This window comes from Aphelocoma coerulescens, chromosome 1 (assembly GCF_041296385.1).
Source record: "Aphelocoma coerulescens isolate FSJ_1873_10779 chromosome 1, UR_Acoe_1.0, whole genome shotgun sequence".
In the NCBI taxonomy this organism is placed as follows: Eukaryota; Metazoa; Chordata; class Aves; order Passeriformes; family Corvidae; genus Aphelocoma; species Aphelocoma coerulescens.
Window position 1 is genome coordinate 104034260 of NC_091013.1, and position 19394 is coordinate 104053653.

Below are 19394 nucleotides of genomic sequence, written 5' to 3' on the forward strand. Positions count from 1 at the left end.
TTTTGCCAGTGGTTAATAACAGCTAAATAAATATATTAACTCCCTGCCTAATCGTTAATTTTGAGCCTGTCTCATTGAGTTTCCAGCTATTGGTTCTTGTTCTGTATTTCTCTGCTAAATTAGGAGCACTTTTGTATCCATTTGTTCTTCCCATGAAACATTTGTATACAAATCAAGTATTTTCTCAGTCTGCTCTAGTATAAAGAACAACTTGATCTGCAAGTATCTCATTATACAGCTTTTTCTCTTTCTCTTTAGTAATTATTATTGCTTTCTTCAGACTCTACAGTTTTTTATATCCTTTTAGAAAGCATGAAATGGAAACCATTTCCAGGTTCTAACTTGTACTCACACATAAAATTACATTGATGCTTCCATATTCTTTCCCTATTCCAAGGTACATGCCACCTTTCCTGTCATTGCAGGGACTGTCACACTGATCCAATGCCTCCTCTAATCTCTTTTTCAGAGTCACAACTTTTCTTCCTTCCTATTTTATGTTGTTCTATGTTTCTAGACATATTATTTGGTTTCTTCTCAGATTAAAATGCATATTAAATTTCATTTCATGCGCTGATTAGTATTCCTGATATCTCTGAGGGACTGCTTCTGCAGTCTGGCAGACCACATCTCCAATACACTTGCAAATGTTGGGAGCAGGAATTTAACATTCACTGCTGAATATGTTAAATACTGAATTCAGTGCTGACCTCTGCACAGCTTCCATTTAAGAGTATCTCCCTTCACTAATAACTGCTCACAGAATTATATTTTTCAAAATCTTTCAATTATTTCTTATGTAATACTTCCTTCATTGAAAATAGGAAGGATATCTTCTGCTCCCTTGGCAAGACTGAAGGAGACCATTCTAGCCGTCTCTCTTTATGGTGTTACGTATGCTGTTCTTACTGGGAACTATCCAGATATTTTCATCTAAGGGAATCTCTCCTCTTGTGCTGAAGGAAGACATGGGTGAAGCTCAGTGTAAGACTTTCTCCTCTCCCACATACCAGCATGGGCTTATGACATCTCACCCGGTGTCCAAGGTCTACCTGCCTCCAAGTATACGGACAAGGCTTCACAGTCTGAGTGGTCCCACTCAGTCCTTCTTTTATGGCTTAAGCCAGATTCCTAGAAACTGTCCTTACTTCTTTACCTAGTTTGTGTAGGAGGAAGTGGAGATGTGTGAGAAGACCATATGGCCATTCTGGCCACCAAAGGCAGAATCATTCTCTGCCTTTCAAGGAGTGTGTGCACCCTCCCAGGGCAGAGCCACACCAGCATAACGTGGGTCAGTACAGACTGTCACGAAACCACCACCCAGGGAGCTCTACTACAAAAGGAAACATCTACAGACACTGTGACCAAGGTTTGCTGTTATCCAGCAGCCAAAAAGTGCTGCCTAATCACAGCTGAACAGCTGTGAAAATAAACCTGGTCAGTTGCAACTTCATCTGTGGAGAAAGTCATCTTAAACCAGGCTCAGGTCTGTCTTCCACCGGGATCTTCCAATAACATCAAGTGTAAACATGTTGAAAGGCTCTCCTTAATTTTCAGAGCCAAATCTGAGTGATCCCATCTGGCCTGTCACCAGCATATGAGAAACACCAGGAATGAGACAGATGCCTTGCCTGCCAGCAGTCTCCTGCTCCCAGGTCATTCTCAGAGGGCTGTTAGTGCCACTGAAAATTAATGGAGTTACGATCACACCCATTCCATCAATCGTGGATATCGTAAGCTGTACCTAGAAATCCTCCACCTGAGCTACAAGAACAAACCAAAACCACGTAAATGTACACAGCTGCTTTTTAATGGATGGATATACCCATCAGAGGTAGATTCCAGCAAGTTCCCAGAATAGCCCAATCTCTGGATTTGGGAAACATGCCCAGTCCCCAGACTTTTAAGCAGCTCGCTTTATCACCTGTCAGCTATCCAATTAGTCTTGTACAACATGGGGTTAAACACCATGTTAATGGTATAGTTACATTTTTCTGACATCAAATCTGGATCAAGAAGTTCCTCTGCTGCTTGGTCCAGCTTTTGCTTCAGCATTTCTTCACTGTACCAGCGTGACTCTCTGAGGTGCTGTGCTCTTGGTGAGACTGCTGAAGTTACCAGAGTAAAAAACAAACCAGGAAAACTTCCTACATTGCAGTGTCTTCCTCTCCAGGAAGGAAAAAGGCATGGGGAGGTCAGACAGAATAGAAATATAAATTTGTAAAAGCTTTTCCAAGTATTAAAATAGAAGAGGGCAGAAAGTACTTGAACTGACTTTGCCATCCTTACCAAGAGCTCACACTTGTGACTGCTCATAGAGAAACACGTCTCAACAGGAGAAACCCTTCACCCACCTGTGTTAAAGCACTCAGAAGCCCTGCCAGAAACAGCCTAGAAGACACCACACATTCAAACTGTAACAAAGCTGCAACTTAACATTCAGGGCAATTCAGTTCAAGATTTAGCTTAAGATTTTCTCAGCAAAAAGGGAAAAAAATATAGTTACAGGATGATAGCATAACTAAATTATTAGGACAACAGTCTGGATGAGAGAAGAGCTCCCATGTTATTCCTGCAGACACCACTGGCTCTACTGACACAAGGCAACCCAGAACAACAGACTTTGAAACCATTGAGAGTGGTGCGGTTTGGCTTCACTGCACTAGAATTCCCACATGAAAAGTCTCTTTCAGAAGTCAAACGGCCTTAACCCAATTAAAAGTAGGGAAAGTGAACTGAATTAAGAATCCTTGAATTCAGAATAAATCCCCAGGTAGTTTTCATTCTGTTTACAGGAAGACAAGGGCAAAGTTGTTGCTGGCTCTTTTCATTTCACGCAGGCTCATCAAAATTCCCTGCTTCACTCATCAAGTAAGGGCAAAGCTTTGTGACCCCAGTGCTCTGCAACTTGATGGAAATTTGTGTAATATTCATCCCAAATTAATTCATAGTTGATTTATCCTCATAACAACACTGCCCTTTTTCTTTAATGGCTCTTTTCCCTCATTGCTCCATGTATTCTAGGAAATATCTTCTTGCCGTCATGATTTTGCTAGATAAACAAGTCAACCTTTTTAATTTTTCCTTTGAAAAGAAAATGCCTTTCTACATAACTTTTTCCTATAGTGCCTCCTCTCCTGCTATAATTAGAGTTCAGCTTCCTTGGGCCTGGATGACTAGCACTGCACACAGTGTTTCAGACATTGTTTCACTGTTGCCCTGAAGGAGAAATAAATTTTAAATATTAATTTAGATTTATGCATTGAATTATCACATTTATTATGTACAAGAAACTTAAAACCTATCAAGATCATTCTTACAGCTCATAACTCAGTATTTTGGCACAAATCTGGTAAAATTAAGACTTGATAATGTTTTCCTTCATGCTATGTTCTGAGGCAACATGATCTGAATTGAAGACAAATGAAAACATTTCCCTCTATATATTATGTCAGGATTAAATAATTAATACAAAATACCTTAAATAATATAGTCAACAAAGAAATAATATGCTTTTTAGTCTCAATAGTATTTTCTAAACATCCTATTCAATGTTGTGTGTGGGCTATAAAGATTGTATCTGTTTTCCAGAAACAGAAACATATGCGAAAAACCACAGGGGTTATGGAATGGACCCTTTAGCAGTCCTTAAAGTGTACTTAATTTTATCTCTATACTTAATTATTACTTTTCAAAATTTTTACGAGGCTCTCTAATTTCTGATGTTTTTTTCCTCATTAAAGTGATAAAATGAGTCAACTGTTACTACTCTAAATGTTGTTAAGCAGCCCCAGGATAGTACCAACAGTTATACAAAGCTTAATGGCCAGAGTGTATTTATTTATCTGCTTTGTTTCTTTACTGTTATGAATGTAACCTGCACCTGTCATCTAAGCAACAATCTATAGACTGTTTGCAATGGAACAGGGCTTTGTTATAAGGAGTGATCGGGGTGGTGTGTGTTTGTTGATTTTCTTATGTTTTGTTGTGGGTTTTTTTACAACAGGACCTCTGGCTTCATATAGCACGTATCTTCAGCTCAGGTAGTAACTTGTGAGAAAGCAGGTCCCAGCTTAAGAAAGAAGGAAAGTACTATTCTGATTTATAACACTATGAACCTAGAATGACTACTGAAAAAGTACATGGATATAAAAAACACCTACTGGTTTAGAATAACATGAATTCCGTTCCTGTGTGACTGAATGGTCACTTTTTGAAATCTGAGATGCTGAATCCCAGGGCTGCCATTTTAAAATTGTCAGAGCAACTTTTATCCATGACCTCGATATTTTACAAATATTAGTTGTCAGAATGCGTGTGCGTAAGAATTACTACCCCATCACCACATACATGTTTTTCTCCCTCAAACAGAGAAAATGGAGGCAGCCTATACACAAGCAAGGTAGGACAAGGCTCTTGGAGTCTTGTCTACCATAGAACCAGCTCCAGAAAGAAATCCATCATGTTGTGTATACGTAAGTAAAATTATAGCATAAGCTACTTTCTTAACTTCAAAGTCTCAGCAATTGCCTGAAGGACTGTTGGGCCTCTTGAATTGTTTGTAGGAACAGACATCTTCAGTCATCTAAATCAGGGAAAGAGAAATAAAAAGGTATGTTCTTACAAGGTGTTCTGTGAAGATATATGTGAACTCGGTTGTCTTACCTACAGCTCTGAGTGCATTCACTTATACAATATAGTTGAGTAAGACTCAGCAGTTTAAAAAAAAAACCCTCATAAAAATGAATATCACAACTTAAAAAATATTTTTTTTGGTTGCTTCTCCCATCTTCTTAAATCAGTTCTAGCCTGCAGGAAAGGCAACAAGGGTGCTCTTTCATGGTTATATATCTACACAAGGCACTAAAATTCAGCTCTGTGAGCATTCTGAATAAGAAAAAACTACAGGGTTTTTTTGTTTGTTGGTTTTGTTTTTTGGGTTTTTTTTTGGTTTGTTTTTTTTTTTCAACCACAGCATCAAAATGAACCATGTAGAATAGCAGGGACCCGTTTCTTCATGCCTATTGTTATTTACTAACTTTGTCTCATTTCAATTTGTGCATACTTTGCATGAAACAGACGTGCAGACAAAAGGAGCTCTTTATTCGTAGGTTTTCTTTTCTACATGTTAGATGGCTCTATTTAGAGTACCTGAACTACAAAAGTCGATTTATACCACTGTCTTGGTTTGCAGCTGGCTTGAAGCTTCAGGGCCCAATTTTGGTGGCCTTCCAGACATGCAACTCTCTTACAAGTTAATGAAAAGTTTGATCTGAGAATTGAGATAAAATGCTGGACTTACGCCTAGCTTATTACACTTCAAAGAGAGGCACTTCAGCTAAGGGAGCAGAGAAAATATTCCCACTTCAAACACAGTAGTCATCTTCTGTTTAGTGGACCAGAACATTCACATAATTACAAGAAAATCTGAGCTACTGTTAGTAAAAAGGAAATAGCAGCATTGTAACCCCAAATATATTAAGTTTCTAACATGCTTAGAGAATGTAGCCAACAGTAGGCAACACAAATAGTATATTTCTTAAAAAAATAAGTGTGGTTGCCATATATGTTAGTGTACATATATGTATTTGAAAGAAAACTTTTAAAAAAACATTAAAAAGTTACACCCCTCCCCTCCCTGTAAGCAGGACAAAGATTGTGTAAACTGCTCCCAGTGCCATCAACCGTGGATGAGGAATAGGAATGCTGCTGACAGCAGTTGCTATTCTTTTGATACACCAGATACATGCCTTGCATTCCTGTGGCAGCTGACACCACAATTAGTCCTTGTACCGCCAAAAGGGGGTGGGGAAGGAGGGAGTTCTTCTGGAGAATACTTGGTTTCCATGGGTAAGCCTAGTTTCTTCTATGGAAGTACTGTCAGCGGTAGGAATCATGAAGTCTTTGTACTCTAATGCCATTCATACATATCTTATGCCTTGTAGTAAAGATTTCTGAGAGGGGAAAACTTAGTGAGCTTCAACCTTTTTTCCTGATACTGTGTGCCAGTAAAAATGGAGGGGGGGGAAACAAGTTCTCTTGGCATCATGCTATCTAGTACATGAATGAAATATCTCCTGAAATTTGGGAAAGTTTTGCCTAGTAAGATTTTTGGCTTTTTTTTACACTTTCCTTCTCTGTAAATTATTTCTGACTAAGGATAGTGAAGAAGACTTGAGAGTTTATTAAATGCTTGATTTTTGTACGAAGCTATACATGGCAGCAGAATTTCTGTAGATAAACAACAGGTGTAAAAATGCTAATAGACCTTGACACCTATTTTACTTTAAAAAAACCTCAGTCCAGTGGTCACAACTGTTTCATAATCTCCAATATCCATAAACAATTAAGGGTTTTTCCTGGTCTGCAGTAAAATGATTTGAAAATATGCCCATAACCAAAGTGTTTTATAGACTTTAAATAAGGGTATAAACATATATACATATTTAGACAACTCACACTCTAGTGACTATTAACCTACCTTCAGATATTTCTATTGCATTATGATGAATGGACAATTTGTGCTTATAGGTCAACATCTTTTCCATTCACTACAGTTTGAACAGAAATAGGTGATGCAGAGCTGCCAAGACTGATGTTTCCTCTGCAGGCTACACAATTTTTGCCCTTTTCAGAAGCCAAAAGGGAAGGCAGTGAAATCTATTGGTTGGCCTCCAGCTCAGAGCTCAAGATGCATTGGGAGTTTAATGATTTGTGTGCATTATGGAACAGCTTTGTCACTGATATGTTTTAAATAAAAGTCATGTTCTACTTCCCTGACTTGAATCATAACTTGATTATCCAAATCCAGATTTCCCAGGGGCTTTCATATGACATTCCAAACAAATATTTCACTCCTTTTCCTCTTATGCCTGTATTTCTCATGGTCTCTTATTCAAGACTGACATTTGCTATGAGAACAATCAGAAGGTACCTTTCTGTCCAAGAAAAGAAGGAAACCATTTCAGTAGAATCCTTATCCTTCCTTGCAAACCCAGACCCTGTTATCTCTAACCCTGGTGAATAGCCACACACAGCTCTTAAATAATTTGATCCTCTGTCATGTCATGCTGGAGGATAACTAGGATAAAACCAACATTAATTTCCTTTCCTTCCCATTTATACCCTTCCTACTGACCATGAAATTAGAGAGAACCCTGTCTGAAATATAACATGCAGGTTTTATTACTTCTCATTTGAATTCTTACTTGATATGTGATATTTATATGCCAGGCTCTCCTTAAGAGAACATGCTTATCTCTACACCACTCAAATATAGAAATGCCCAGTAAAAGCTGGGCTTTGCACACTTTTCCCTCCCCTTTCATTATTAATATATTAAGCAAGTGTTACTATAGAGTCATTATGACCAAATGGTAGAGATGCAGGTTACATGTGAGCAATTTGCCATCAGATTGGAGTTGCCAGTGTGCTCCACCGCTGACTATTTTCTTTCAGAGACCATTTCCCACAAAGATTTCCTTCTACCTGAGCATCTCAAAGTGTTAATAAGAATGAAGTCAGTCAGTGCTCTCTTCCTTCCTCTTTTAAACTTGCTGTTCATTGAAAGAAGGTTTAAAGAGCTAAGTAAGATGAAAAGGATTTTCAGAAACACTGTACACAGGTGTAGAAAAGAGAGCACAAGTGACTTGCTCAGTGAATCTGTGGCAGACCTAGAAGACGCTCCCGCATTCCCCTACTCCTGCAGCGACTCAGCCTGTATAAGCAGGTTCCACAGACTGACCAGCAGAATTGGTATGAATGTTACCTGTGGAAGAAAGCACTTTGTGACTAACGCCCTGGGAGCTGCCCAGAGGCCTCAGGCAGCCAGATCCCAGATGCTCAGGATCAGAGCTCACTAGAGGGAGCACACACACCGCTGCCTCCCGGCACCAGCACTGCCACCTGCTCAAGGAGCCCGCCTCAGATTTTCAAGTGTCCTCAACCGCTGAAAGCAAAATGAAAATAAAAAATCCTAATGAATAGATATAAAAATCACCATTTCAATTTCCTAGGGAGGGTTCTCCTTTAAAGAAATTTGGTTTTAGAACCAAGCCTGATTGTTCTGATGGGAAAAATACAATACTAATAAAAAGATGAACTTGTTAATGAATAAATCCCATCTCGCTTTCCAGAAAAGCGTTGGAGGTACTACAAAGGTAGTCTTTCCAACCGTTTCCATTTTCAACATTTGCACTGGGATAATAAAATAATCTCATTACCATATGGTCTGAGGAAAAAAAAAGAGAAACAAGGGAATCTTGACAGACTGTAAAATGAAGACTTGATTTCCCCCCCATCATTCACCAGTGTATTTTCCTAATCCTGTATTGCTCAGAGTTTCTGGTGTAAACAATTGCATAGCCAAATGATTCAATACCATTGCCAGTTTCTGTTGAGCAGCAGCAGCTCTTCTGGAAACAACTGCTGCCAAGTTCAGGCTGAAGTCATGAAAAGAGGAGATTGTGCTATGGAACAGCCATTCTCTACTGTTCCTTGTACCCACCTTTCCAAAACACACCAGTGATGGGTTTTCAGGTGTTTTTTTCAGAGATGTGTGCAAAGGTGTTGTTGATTTGTTTAAAACACAAAGAGCCATTGCATTCAACTCAATATTTTTTCAGCTAGGAACTTTGCATAATTACCACACAAGTCACCTCAGCCTGATGGTGATGGCCGTTCGCTGTGGTCTAAAGCAGCCCTTTGAAGGATGAGATGCACATTAATTCCTTCAGACTGCATATTTGCACATCCAGTCTCTTCATTTCCTCCACCAGGCTGCACATGCTTTGGAGGATAGTTCCTTTGCTTTGGCTGCTGGTGTCTGCACCTGAAACAACTGTTGCATGTCCCAGTCTCTGCTTCTGGTTTGTCTCCTACCCTCTTCTCTTAATCTCTTCACATTCTCCCTTTCTTTACTTTTACTTTATAAATAGTTTTGCAAGAAAACTGCAAATGTCCTTCTAGGCCCAACTGCAAAGCCCCTGGTGAAATTACCCTTGATTCTCTCTTTGCTCTGCATTCTTCACAGGCTGTTTGCTTTTGCTACCTGTTTCACTGGCACAATTCTCCAAGCACTCCTGCGTGAAGGAACTTCTCTCCTAATCCTTATGTGGTGTGCATCCCAGTCCTACTTCAAAGCAGTCAGAAGAGAGGTCTCCTCAGGAGAAAGGCCAAAGTCACACTTAGTCAGTCTTGCAAACAGATACACAGAAAGATTACTGACCATTTCAGAAATGTCAGGAGGTTAATGGCGATCAGGTCTATTTATGGAGGCATGTAAGAAAACAACACGTATTTTGAGTATGTGTGTTGTTGGGAAAGAAAGGGAGAGAAGAAGAAAAGACTTTGCAAAGGACTAAAACTTATCCCTTTGTTTTAAAGGGCCACAGAGAAATATCAAGGCAGACTGCAAATCCCAGTAACTTGACAGTGTAAAACCAATGTTGCCAAAGAGACAACCTTTAAAAAGAAACTACTGTAGCCCTCTCTAGTGGAGTGCACCATTTGAGCCCTGTCAGATTGCTGTAGGTCATGAGCTGAACATATTGAGGGTTTATTTCTCTAATAAAGGGAGTAAGTCCCTTTTCCTGCATCTGGATTAAAGTGATCTTTCAGCAGCTGCCAGAAAATCCTCACTTGGTGGTGGTAACTGGGAATCTTTCCCCTCTGCTGCTCATGAGACGTTTTTCCAAACAAATGCGGATAACCAATTTTTGAAAATATCAAATAAAGCCTAGTCAGTACAAAAAAGAAAGGCAATGTTTTTCAATACTGATGACAGTTTTCTCTATGTGCATTTTCTCGCTCTTTTTTTCCACCAGTTCTCTGGCATTTTAAAATTGTCTTTAGTGCCAAACCTTCATTCTAAACAGATCAATCCAAACTGAGTGTGAGGTAAGAATCAATATGGCTTGGGAAGAATTAAACTCATCTCTCTCTTGAGTCTTTGAAGACTCTTAAAATGCCAAATATTTTTTCCAATAACTGTACCATAGTCAACCTATTAAGTAGCTGGAAGATGCTTCTTAATTTTTTAAGCATTGCTTTGAATTAGTGAAAGATTAATCTTTAAACAGCATTGGCTGCTAAGGGAGCCTGACAAGCTACCCACACAGGTATGACACAGGTATTTGGGAGACATCTTTATTAAAGGAATTTTCGTTGTTCCACTTCTAGTGTTGCACACCCCAAGACCTGACAGATGAGACACCTTTTTGTGGCAAAGATCGCACTTTAACTATCGCTGTAGGGAAAACAAAATGATGTTGTAAATCACAACAGAAGCAAATCTTTAAAGAGTGAAACAGAATTGCTCAAGTGTCCCTGAAATTCTTTGCCTGCTGCTTTAGCACTCATACAATTTCTATCAGTTTTGATAACTCCAGAAATGTTTGTTTCAAGCACATCAGCTACTGAGTTGGCTGCATTGTTTGCTGAGACACTTTCCTGGTGATTCCCCTTCAAATTATGACAGTTTGTTACAAATCAAGAAGAGAACATGAGAAATAAGCATGATTTTGGGAGAGAATTGGATAAGAAAGCCAAAGATGGCATCATACAATTTAGTTTTCATGAAAAGATGGTCTAAATAGCTATACGGTAGTGTTCAAGGGTACATTTGAAGAAAGAATATAGTAGGAAACCAGTTTGTCTGCTAGAACCAAATTTTGAATCAAAGCTAACAGTAATAGAATGGGAGAAGACAAAGGAATAAGTGAAGGTTTTTATTTAAAAAAAAATAACCAGTAACCAGCCACAATTAGGCCGCCACATCCCAAAGATGGAAGATTTTCCTCCATCATGCAGAATTCCTTCCCCAGCAATGGAATAATTTAATACTCCTACCCTCTGTAAGTCATTCCAGGCACATCGGGACTATCCAGCCTCACCTCTGCATGTTGTTCCAGGGTTCCCCCTTTCTGTAATAAGAGCAACTTTCACTGCATCAAACCTTTGTGGCAGCTCCAATTCAGTCAAAGTGAAAATGCACAAGGCATTTGAAAGGCAAGACCCACACAGTCACAACTCTTGTGTTGACCCCTCTCCTCACCTGAAGATGGATATTGACCTTCCCATACCAGCGTGATAATAAACCTTTGGTAAACACCACAAGCATCAGCTTAGTTGAGACCAAAGTTGGCTCACGTGGGGAGGGAGAGGAGAAATACCTTAGGAAGTTATTTTACTCTCAGTCCATTAGTAAAAGGTCTAGATAATCTACCACATGAGCACTGTTTGGGCCACTGACATGCCTTTAATTGCAGCTCTCATAATTGGAGTTACTGCTTTAATAAAAGGGCAAATGCTTGATCTGGTTTGCTTGAAAAAATGAGAGTCCCATTAAAATTTAATCTCTAATAGCAGGCTTTATTTTGATAAGGGCATATTTTTTTCAGACTGATTTTATGCAGTGCTGATATGTTTTCAGTAAGGGAATGGCTCTTCCCATGGTTAATGTAAATGTGATGGGAGTAGGGAAGGTATCCCTTCTGGTACCTTCTAAATCTGGATATGGGCAGCTGTACATTGCTGTCTGGCTCAGTCTCTTTTGCATTCAAGATGGTTATTCTGGTAGTGTTTGGACTGTTTCTGCACACTGTACATTGCTTGGCTAGGGGCTCTGTTAAATTCATTACAAACTAGCACATTCAAGTCACTTGCACAAAATTCCCCCAAGTCAGAGAGAGATGCTTCTTTCACATCTAACTCAAGAAATTTCCAGTATCACTCTACAGTTTCTGTCCTTCTGCTGGAGTTTATTTTGGCAAAGACATTAATGTTATATTAAAAGAAGCAGCAAGGAAAATCCCTTGTCTCAGAAATGCATTTTGGGCTAGCTAAATGCATATAGGAAGGAGGAAGATGTAGATTTGGTCAAGAAGTTTATCCTAAATAGACTTCTTCAAAACATAGCTTTCACAGCCAAGGGACCATATGCCCATGCATATTTTTTTTACTGAAAGTATATATATCAACTTTTCTAGTCCTAAAGTAAAAACTGATTACGACAGTAACAATGTAAAAGTGAAAAGAACTGTAAATCGTGGAAAAATAACTGAAAATATTAAAGAGTATTGTAACATAACTTTTTTTTTTTTTTTTTTTTTTTTTTTTTAATCCAGCCACATCCTTTTCTCTCTTCAGAATACAAGAATCACACAGTCTGCTTAAGAATAATTTAAAAGATCTGAAGTTTGTCTTTCTCTCTGGTCAAATAGCCACTCTGAGAGTCTCTATACCCACCTGTTTCTTAAGCAAAATAGCTTAGCTCTGGTTCTGAAGTAATGCACTATAAGGCTAAAGATCATTCAGCTTCAGCGATCCACCTGGGGACTTTCCACCTGCCTCAGCCACAGGCAAGGAATAACTCCTGGTTACACATTGACCTGAACTACCCCACCAGCCATGATCAGTATTGATCACTGCAGTAGAGACAGTTTAGAACTACAGGGAAGACAGAAGAACTCTTCCCAAAGTGCAAGCATATCTCACTGACTTCAACGACACATTTAATAGAACGCCGTTCACAAAATGAAGCTCTTGAGAGACTTTTATGGCAAACAGGAATCTAAAAAAACACAAAACCCCTGATAGAATAATAGAGCAGAAGGTAAAAAAAAAATAGTTGAAACAGTGTTAATAAAAAACTGTGAATTTTACCTCCTTGAAAATTCAGTTTAACAAACTTTTGTTCAAATTAAAAATTTCTATGTGCTAGACCAGAAAATGTAAGACATCTAAATCATTTTTCATTTATCTGTCAGATTTTAATAGGACACTGGAGACTTTCATGACAAATTGTGATGCAAACTCAAAATTTTTAGGCAAATAAGTGTATAAAGGACTCTGGTGTAATGCATAAAAATACCAAAAAAGTCTCTTTTCTCATGTCTATCAATATAGTGTTATGTACTGAAAACCCAAGAACAGCCTACACTAATCCATGCCTAGGCTAATCTGAATGTGCAAAATAAATGTTTCTACTGTTCTGGCCTACCCAATTCCAACAATTCTTCTTTACAAACACCTGTGCTGAGTCCAGTAGCAATCAACAGAGAAGCTTGCAAGAACATAGTTGACATAGACCTCTTCATATTAAACAGCCTTCCACATCTGGTCACTGCGTTTACATTGATCTGTTGTCAGTGCAGTATTTAGTCACAGATTTCCTCTGTGAATCTGGGCAGGCTGCTGAGGGTTTTCTGTATGTTAATTTCTCATCTATGTAATGATAAAAAGAATTTTTTTGCTTACTAAATGTGTCCTGGGACCATACAAGTTAAAGGATGAAGCACGCATGTACTCCAGCAGAAAAGATTGTGCCAGCAAAACAAAGAGAAAGAAAATCTGAAACTAATCACAGATCTATAAATTACACTTAGTATTCAGGCAAGGGCTGGAAGCCACGAGCCATGCACCACATTTTCTAATTTGTGCTTTTCTGAGATTAGGGAAATGAATTTCGTGGTCGACAGGAGCTTACTCAGACAGTTTAGACTCCTCAGCCATGGCCCCTTGTGATCCTTAGTAAAAGTGGTATCGGTGACACAGTCATGAGCGCAGTCAGACACCATCGGGTCAGACCAATACTTAGATACCAGAAAAGGATTTTTAGTATTTTTTTTTGGCAGCAAATACCCTACTCACATGCAGAGCTTTCCCAGGAACATTTTCTTTATTATCTGTCTGGTGACAATAACAGTCACTTTGGAGAATCATAAAACCAGGTGACAAATACTGTCCTAGCAGAAATATCTACAGTGATGGTTATATAAAGGAAATAACTTGTTCCCAACCAGTCTGGCTATTTCCAGTGTGCCGTGCCAGGTTTTGCAGTGCCAGTCTTTTCACCCTGGACTTCCCTATGACTGACCCTTTTCTCACTTCTGGTTTTCCTCCCCTCTGCTGATGGTGCTTAACTTGTCCTGCAAACACGCGTGCATTTACCCTTCTTCATGCCTCCCTCCTCAGCTGTTCCTTGCTGCTGTGACTTTTTCTCCATTAATCACCAGAAAATCAGTCCACGAAGGACATCAATCGTGTGTGCAGCTATAAGGTTTTTCCATAAAATATCAAGACTAATTTGACAGGCACACATTTTCACCAATTGTCTTAGTAAATCACTGCCTTCCCACTTCCCTCCTTTGTCACTTAGCTTTGGCATTTTAGTTTGTCAGCTCCACTTGCTGCCATGTCTGCTTAGGCTGTGAGCTCTTCGGAAATAAGAGACTTGTTTTTCTGTACAGCCAGACACTTATTAAGTGTAAGGTTCTCTGAAATAATGAAGATTTTTCTCAAGTCTCCCTTGATACATTGGTGAATTCAAAGTAGTTCCAAATAGACAGGCAGACATTGGTACTCTCAGCAAGGAGGTCAAGGAGTGAAAAGGCCTTAAACAGTAGCTATTTTGATGCATTTGAGAACAGTCAGCACAAAATTGGTTCCATTCTCTTTTAAAGGATTCAAAAAAAGAGCACCTAACAGCAGTCAAACTCCCACAAAAATCAAGAGCTTTGCCATTGATATAAAACTTTACAAATGTCAAGTCCTTTCCAAAGTTCTTTCCCTTACCTGGTTCATACTCAATCCATGTATCTTAATGACTGCACTTCATCTAGCATTACTAATAAAAACAAACTAAAGCCACAGAACAAGCCAATATTTTTCACCTAATTTTTATGATATTGATTAGCCATGCAGTCCTGTAAGTGTTGCTGTATTTCTCAGTGCAAAATAAAATAAAAAAAAGTAAACATAAATTAAACATTAAAACATAAAATAAATGAAAAAAGCAAAAAAATATTTTTAACTACTAAAATCAGAATACCAACTCTACATGTACAGGCATTGGCATTGCAGTGGTGATGCATCAGCTAATTGCACTCACCTTGCTCTTTGTTGTGCAGCCCCCCTCTCTCTGGCATTTCAAGGACCACGGAGGTGTGTCAGAAGGTGCTCACAGGTCCAAACCCACCCAGTGCCAGCAAACGAATGGACGTGGACTCAGTACCTGCACATGTTGTGGAGTCAGCAGGAAAACAAGGTCTTAGCCCCACACATTCTCAGTTGTAATTGCTGCATTTGCAGAGCAGGCAGGTATTGCATTAACGATGTGCAGAAAGTACCCCAGGGAAGTGGAGGTAACAGCAGCATGGACTGCTGACTTGGGATGTTACCTGCCTGTTCCTTTCTTTCCAATGTTACTTTTGCTCTCAGGTCACTCCAACTTTTGAAATGAAGCATCATTTGCAGTGCAGAAAGCTTCAGATTCATTATTCTGTTTTGGGTGTCAAGTAAATAGGTGGGTCCTCCCAAGACAATCTGTTATTGGATTCCCAAATACAGGGAAGAAATTTTTACCAGGCCAATACACTGCCTACGTGGCACTACTGCATATTGAAATATGGAGACTCAAGAGAAAAGGGTGAGAGACCTTTGGATGGCAGAGTTTAAAAGAAGGTGGTGGAAGTAGGAGGTGAAAATTCATTCCAGGTGATACTGGCATGCTGCAGTCAAATAGGCCTTGCCAAATTGAAAAGGTCTGCCTTTCCAGGAGCATCTTAAATTGCAGGCCACTTTAAAAGATCCCTCAAGCTAGATACCCAAATGTTTGAGAAAATGTTCAGCAGAAGAAGGCTCAGAAGAAGGCAGGCAGGGTGCAGGTACCTTGGCAATTGACAGGTAGGTAGAAAACACAGGGCAGAGGAACACTTCTTCTTACCATAAAACCCACTGAGAACCAATAACAAAACATCCCCTTCAAATGTCAGCTCTGCAGGACAGGGTTGTTTTTGCTTTCCAGCAAGTGCCGTTGCATCATTTAAAAAGGTACTTTGTGATTATTTTCCCTTTCCTTAGCTTAAGCTTTCAGTCAGCTGTGATCTAACACTGTTTTGTGCCTCCTGTGGAGAGGCAGACATCAGCTTTTGACAGTACCTGCTGGGAGAACATGACATACTCTCCAGTAATCTTTTCTAACAGGGAGAAAATGACCCTTTGTGTAAAAGGCTTTCCCAGACTTATGCCTCAGTTTACCCAGTAGGACAAATATGATATTCAGAAGAAATCTAAAACCAGTTCTAACTAAGAAAGGACACCAGCTTAGATCCTTACCCGCTCAGCAAGACTCACAGCAGGAAGGCTATGGAAGCTTTTGGTGAAGGCTCCAACTGTATTTCAACTGTAACCTGTTAAATTTCTTAGTGCAAGTAAGTGTGATAGTGCAAAGCCACAGGGTACGGCATTCTTGTCAGCTTGCAATATAAACTTAAACTTTCCAACTATTTTTAAAACATGAGTGAAGATATTCTGTCAAGAATTAACTGCAGTTTCAAGGACTGGGTTTGATAGGAAAAAGTTCACTATAAACACCTGCCCCAGCCTCACCCAGCAACGGATGAAAATTACACTGACCTTTCTGCTGCTTCACCAGCTCATTTTTATTGCATGAAGGCATCAATCAAGAACTGGGATTTTATGAAAAGCAGGAATACTCAAGCAAGGCATGTGATCAAGTTGCAGTATGTAATCATCAAAATTTTTTTCAGTCAAAAAAAAAAGACCTTTGTTTTTCTGGTGAAGCAAGTGCTGAAGCAGGAGGAGGTTGTGCGTCTACTCCCCCAGTGAGAGAATGGCACTGTAATGCTCTGCTCTCCGGCAGAGCTGGCAGGATTTGCTAAGCAGCAGGATTTGCTAATGCAGGTCCAGGTGCTGCTAGCCCTGCCAGTAAGCTGCTCCCTGCCCCTTCCACTCACTCCTATCCCTTGCTTCCACTCTCTCCCTTACCCCCTACAGGCTGCCCTTCATGCTCTACTCCTCCTTCCTCTGCTAGCCAATATGGCCAGCTATTTCCCTCATCCATTTATCCTCTTGCTTTTTTCTTTCAGAAATATCCATTAAAATAAAGAAAAAAATTTGCAAAATAATTGTATTTCAGGCCTGCTCAATGCTTAATTTAAATGACTCTCACTTCCTCTCAATTAGATGTCCAAAACCCTTCTGAGTCTCTGGACTCCCCCATCCCCAGCATAGGCCACAGTCTTCAGGCTTACAGAAGGCATTGCTTTTAAGTAAGTTTTTTTTACATGATTTCTCACTAGCCAAAAGCCAGCCATCCTGCATTGACCCACAGCTCCACTGGGTCCATGGGCCCCTGGGCACAGTAGTAGGTCCATCTTTAGATCTCATCTTCTCACTCCTTTTGTCCTGGCCTTCCTACTATTTAATTTCAACTCAGACAGGTCAGACTTACTTTTGAGAATATCATTAATTTTCATTGCAACAGAGTATTTTTCACTTTAAAAGCATCTCTGGGCAGTCAGAAGAACCACAGACCATGACAGTCTGCGAAAATGATACTGGCTGTGGAGTACAGCACTTCGCAGCCTACAGCCACATGTGGCTGTGCATGGGGAGAAAAATGGGAACAAGGGGACAATGGCCTTGAACATGTAATTGCTAGAAGTTTAATGGGGCATGGAGTTAAAAGACAGTTCAGTTTTCGCTTTTTCCCCCCCTCTTTTTTATAATGTCCCTTAATTGCTTCACTTCCTGAAAGTCTTAAGACAGACTGGTGTCCCAGGGAAACATGCCAGTGAAGGGAGGCTTTGCTAGCTAAAACCAGAATATTTTCCTTCAGATCCCCAAAAGCAGTTCCTGCTCTACTGGGGAAAGAAGTAGCCAAGGAAAGTTTTGTAGCTGTCCTTACTAGTGAAGTAGCAATCAAAAGCAAATTAAAAAGAAATAAAAAGAGATTTAATTTTAGGAATTGTTAACTTCTTTTATGTAGAGGTGAAAAGGCATTTTCTGGGAAGCTGAGAATTGTTAAGCTGTATATGTTGCCACTATTCATGAAAACTACCAACCTCTTCTGTTTTCCTGTTTCTCCCAAATTAGGAACCGACAAATGCTTCAGCTTCCTCTGAGTCTTTGGGATCATTCAGGTGCAGCATTCAAAACTCCTCACACTAAACTCTGATGAAGAGATATCACACACATTGTATATTACAGGCTTCCAGACTTGGGCAGTATCAGAACTGAGTACAGACTAATTTTATCCATTGATAACTCTTTATATTATTGCAGGTTCTGATGCTCCCAAATGCTAATGGAAGGTAAATCTGGCATCTGAAATTATTGCCTTCCATGTGGAGACTGAGCTTTGCAGTCTGCTTCTGGGATACACTTTCATAGTCAGTTAGGGACTTTGACTTCAGAATTAGAAAATGGAAGTTTAATAATCTGGCTAGCCCAAACTTGAAAATAGTTTAAATATTAATGATATATTTAAAAAACCCCCAATCCTTCCATTCTTTTCAAAACCAAATTTTTTCACATTTATACATAGCCACAAAAAGCTTAGGCCAAATCATTTTTCCTGTACTCTTCCCTCTTTCCACTCTCATGATGCTGATGGGCCAAACCATGACATCTTCTCTGGCTCCTCTCTACAAGAGCTCTGCTGTTTTAAGTTGTTCCAGTTCCTACCTCATGCTGCTTTTTACCACTCCATCACCAAAACTGGACTAAGAAAATCCCAGAGCATTCCTCAGGCACCCACGTGCCAAGTCCTACTCCTCCTCTCCCACCAGGCCTTTGACACTGACATGCCAAGCTCTGTTCACAGACCTCGATGGTGGGACATCAGCCTCTGGCACAGGCTGGTGCCACACACCTGCAGACACCCATCTTTCCCACTACTGCAGATGCTTTGGCCATACACAGCTCCCCTTGGCTCTAGGCAGAGATCCAAACACTGCCCTGGTTTGCCAGCTGGCTGCCAGAGACCCCTGCACATTATCTTCTGGGTTTTAATTAGTTGTTTGCTATAAGTGCACAATCCATTCCCAGTGTAATCACCCAGTGGCAAATATTCTGCCTGGGGAGTTCTTTTCCTACTGAACTCATGCTAAAGATGCCAGTAAACACAAGGTCCTCCCTTATATTTGGAGAGTCCTGTTCTTGACCTGAGAACAACTGAATTTCACTGAGACTATGTCAAAGGGAAGTGAAGCAACCTGAGACCACAAGCAAAAACTTAAAAACAAAAAGAGAGAGAAATACATGCCTTTTTCACATTTCCCTAATCCAGCTGCAACCTTAGCACATTTACTTTTATAATGCTTACTGTGTATTTGAAGTGCAAAGGATAGAGTTCTTTTTGATGTTCTTATTCATATGCCATTTGTGCTAAAACACTAGGCAGCTGGGGTTGTGTTGTTTCTCACAGAGATCAGTTTCCCAATTTTTCTGAGTGGCAAAATTTCCATTTTTTTGATCATTTGTGTTTTAATATAAAAGAACTGTATTAATTCCAGGTGAATTTACTTGTTTTACACCTTTCAGTTCTAAACTCAATGGATTTGTCTTCTTTTTAAGCCACAGTAAGACTT

The 19394-nt window shown here is 39.7% G+C and overlaps 1 long non-coding RNA gene across 3 annotated transcripts in view; it reads right to left on the bottom strand.

Moving 5' to 3' along the window:
- LOC138113811 (uncharacterized) overlaps window positions 1–19394 on the bottom strand; it is a 65188-nt gene that overhangs the window by 32973 nt on the left and 12821 nt on the right. Inside the window, exons 1-3 of one of the 3 annotated variants that reach the window (XR_011152339.1) lie at window positions 15180–15406; window positions 14891–15013; window positions 3329–4585 (exon numbers count right to left, since the gene is read on the bottom strand). The exons of 1 other annotated variant lie outside the window; for it this stretch is intronic. This is a non-coding gene — a long non-coding RNA (uncharacterized lncRNA). Of the gene's footprint in view, window positions 1–3328; window positions 4586–14890; window positions 15014–15179; window positions 15407–19394 lie in introns of those variants that run through there. One more of the 3 variants, XR_011152337.1, reaches the window with a different exon arrangement.